The sequence below is a fragment of the Octopus bimaculoides genome, chromosome 11 (assembly GCF_001194135.2).
Source record: "Octopus bimaculoides isolate UCB-OBI-ISO-001 chromosome 11, ASM119413v2, whole genome shotgun sequence".
NCBI classification, from domain to species: Eukaryota; Metazoa; Mollusca; class Cephalopoda; order Octopoda; family Octopodidae; genus Octopus; species Octopus bimaculoides.
This window is the reverse complement of record NC_068991.1, coordinates 30,927,060-30,931,650: the sequence shown is the minus strand read 5'-3', so window position 1 is coordinate 30,931,650 and position 4,591 is coordinate 30,927,060.

Genomic DNA, 4,591 nt, shown 5'->3' with positions numbered 1-4,591 from the left:
ATATAACTATATATAACTATATAAGTATTCTATTACTTGTTTCAATCATTTGATTGTGGCCATGCTGGAGCACCGCCTTGAAACGAACAAATCGCCCCCAGTACTTTTTCTTTGTATGCCTAGTACTTGATCTATCGGACTCTTTTGCCGAACCGCTAGTTTACAGGGCGTAAACAGACAAACATCGGTTGTCAAGCGATCGTGGAGGTACAAACACAGACACGCACACAAAAATGTACATACATACATATATATGTGTGTGCGTGTGTGTGTGTGTATGTGTGTGTGTGTATGTGTGTGTATACGACAGGCTACTTTCAGTTTCAGTCTACCAAATCCACTGACAAGGCTTGGTCGGCCCGAGGCTATAATAGAAACACTTCACCAAGGTACCACACAGTGGAATTGCACCCGGTACCATGTTGTCGGGAAGCAAACTTCTTACCACGCAGCTACGTGTATATGTATACATACATACATACATACATACATACATATATATATAAGCATGTATATATATCTGTATGTATATATATATTTATATAAATATATATATATATATATATATATATATATATATATATATATATATATATATATATATATATATATATATATATATGTATATATACATCTATATAGAAATATATACATATGACTATATACATGTAGATATGTACATATAATTAAATAGACACAGAGAGAGAAAGGGGGTAGATAGATAGATAGATTAATGTAAAAAGGACAGGCAAATAAATTGACAAGATTCCTCAAGGACATTCAGTTTAATTTAGACAAAATAATACTAACTTTTTAGAAGAAGGTAAATGTTAACGTACGTTCCTGCACACGTTAAATAATGAGTTGGTTCCATGTCGTAAATAACAATGACAATTCATCTTTTGTACAATTCGACATTAACAATTATTATAACTCTATTTTTCCTATCCTCCTTAATGAAGCTTCTATTCTTTCTAGAAAATGGATTAACCTTATTCTTGTAGAAATTGGTGTCATACTAGCAGCTAGAAGACTCTGACTACTTTCGATAAGAAACTGTGGTGCAGGGTATCACATAATAATTTCTTTGATATAACGATGGCGTCCACTGGCTCAGCATTGGTCAGAGATCTTGTGTAGCTTTATCTCCTCTAGCAACTCAGCATGTATTTTCCGGCTATCCACGGGTGTCTATATAGAGACAACACTCTCCTGGTGGTTATGGGCCTCTCCAAACCAGCTTTAGAGAAAATCAGAAAGGCCCTACATGAGTTCTTTAAAACCTACCTATTACTCTTGAGAATACTAATAAAATAGCTAATTTCCGAGACGTTACATTGGATTTAAATTCTTCTTTCATTATTCCTACTATAAGGCTGACAAATATCTAAGACATACTAATATATATTCTAATCACCATAAATCTATTTTTAATATCGTTATTAAGTGTACATCGGTTAGAATTTCGGATCTATCTGCAACCGAAGAGATCTTTAACAAACATGTCACTTAATACAACCAGGCATTTGCAGCTTGCGGCTTCTCACAAAAAGTAACTTTCTCATCTAACACTAGGCTTACGAACTTATCCCTGCCACACCTTAAGTCAACATACCCTAATAGCATGAATACACAACGGATTGGGATGCTCAACCTTCTATTAAAACGCCTAAAAACTTAAAAAGCAGCGCATTCTGCCACCTATCACACATCCCCTATAATACTCGTGCTGAACGCAACACCATAAACAGAATAGAGTCCTCAATGCCAACTACAAAGCAGGATTCCGCACCCACCAGATTAACTAATAAAACTGAGGGGAGAAACATACTTTGGTATACCATATCCATATTCTCTCTAAATGTTAAGGGCTTGTCCAGGCTGTTTTTCCATATCATCGATTCCAACTTTCCGCTCTACTATAAGTAGATCCACCCTTAAATTATCCTACTCCTCGCCTCATCATAGCCTCATCTGATAAACACGAGCTTAATAGTTATTGCCAAAATAATACTCCTACAGAGAATAGAAAATATAACAAATATAATAATAATGATTATTTTAATAGGAATAATAAGTACATCTACCATAATCGCAGCACTAATATTAAACTTAACGCAAACACCAACAGCAACCTTAATACCACCATTAGCGAGAATAATATTGGCGGTAGTTTTAGTGCTATGGCCTAACAGCCATCGGAATGTAAGAGAGAATTACTATAATAATACAACTAGCCGTAACATTGATGATAATAATAATAATAACAACAACATCAAGAATAATTAATAATAATAATAATCTTTTCTACTCTAGGCACAAGGCCCGAAATTGGGGGGGGGGGCAGTCGATTAGATCGACCCCAGTACGCAACTGGTGCTTAATTTATCGACCCCGAAAGAATGAAAAAACGTAGCGACGGGCGAAATACCGCTAAGCATTCCGTCCAGCGTGCTAACGATTTTGCCGGCTCGTCGACTTAATAATAACAATAATAATAGCAGCAATAGCTCTCGTTCCAATTACGGTAATAAAATTTCGGATACCAACCGACGAAATAGCACTGCCCTTTGTCTTAGTCTTACCCATGTATCTGAAATATCTATGATCTCATTTATTAATCCATACATTATAGGTACCAACAGCATCGATAATAACGAATACACTGGGAGCGAACGGGTGGGTACTACACTAAACCCCCAAGAGCACCCTCTAATTATACAATATCCAATCCACGTACAAGAAATGCTTTCGTTCCACGTAGGTCTAGTAGCAGTAGTATATCTATCAATAAATGCTCTTTACAAACTCACTGCAGAAGGTTTAACGTATCTTACAAATGCATGGTTCATAACACACTTCACGATTTTACTGGGCATTATATTGGATTTAGGATTATTTCAAGCAACGATGTTCGGTGCACCTAAATTCGTTCAAGTATGAGGAGCATAGCAAATCCACTTCTCTAGCTGACCATGTGCATTACCATAAGAGAATAAAGTTACCTTATAGCATAACATGGTCCATCATAGACTCTGGGCAGCATACCACTTGTTGGCTATGTCTAAAGAAATTCTAACACATCTTGTTACATAACCCTACACAGCCTGTAGGTCTGACATTTATTTACCCCCTTATCTATCTGTCTTTACACTCACCCCCTCCACCTTAACCTCTCTGGACAGATGTACCCTCGTTGTACTGATTAGTAAATATCTAATACAAAACTCCTGACTACCTGTCTTTCTTCCTCTAGAGTGTACTCACTTTTCTCAGTATTTGTCTAACTTTCGAACTGCTAGCATCCATTTCTCTCTCACTATAGATTACAATCTAACCATTTTCTATCTGATCATGGATTTATCTAACGAATACTCAGTTTCACTGGACATATTTGAATATCTCCTGGATCTTTTCTGTTTGGCTGCCAATTTTCAATTTCTTCAATTTTTGTTCCAAATAATTTCATATTTGTTGTTTGGTGTAGCTTTGTGTGGTAATCATTGACATGAAATTCATTTACACTATAAATCAATAAATAAAGAGTTAATAGCTTTTAAAGTTTGCAAATTTTGGGTAATTTTAGCCAATCGAAAGCCAAAGACATAAATGCCAGTTTTCATAAAAAGCCAAGCTGTACCCAAGTGGTAATTTTTCGCTTATTAAATGCTTATTACACATGAGGTATGAGGTGGTAGTGAGATGTGCTAAAAATAATAGCTAAATCGGTCTTCAATCATGCGCCAACATTTTTCTTATAATCGTAGAAAATCCGATGGCGGAATACAAATTCGAAAAAATTTTCTGAAAATTCCAGAAATAAAATATGGCATGTATACGGCAGAATCCCGCCAATATTTCATTTGCTTACAGTTGAAAACACGTGCAGCCATGCAGAAAATGACAGCTTCCAAATCCTGCTTACTGACTGCATAAAACTTATCAAACTTTAAAAACCTCTGTAATTTCTAAAAAAATTTGGAAAATTACATCAATGCACCACATTTTAGAATTTTCACTAAACTTTAAAATTTCCACAGGTGCAGCCGAATAGAAAAGAGCCTATCTCCTCCCTTTCTGAACTTGAGGAACCACAACACCTATCATTGATGAGGAACTTTTATTCCACTGTTACATATGTTTAACCTATCTCTATCTATCTATCTATCTATCTATCTATCTATCTATCTATCTATCTATCTATCTATCTCTCATTCCATACTCAGTATATGGAGTTTTCGCTTGGCACGATGTTCCAGTAGCTGGGATATCCCAGAAACAACAGTCAGGGACTATCTCTACTTTTCATAATATAACTTAATTAAATCAAATATCCTTGTCAAGTCTTGCTAATGTGCTTGCATCTCCTTTTACTTTAACCTACACCTACTGACTCAAGGGAAAGCCACTTCTAACTGCTTTGGAATTGTAGTCACAAAACCACAAATTCAAATGCCATTCACACCGGAATTTTGGTGGCAGGGAAATTTTTTTAGTGGCACTCAATTTTGAGCACTCAGAGCACATACCTATTGGTTTGAGTCACCCTGAAGAAAACTCCCTGTATCTTTTATGCACCGATATATATATA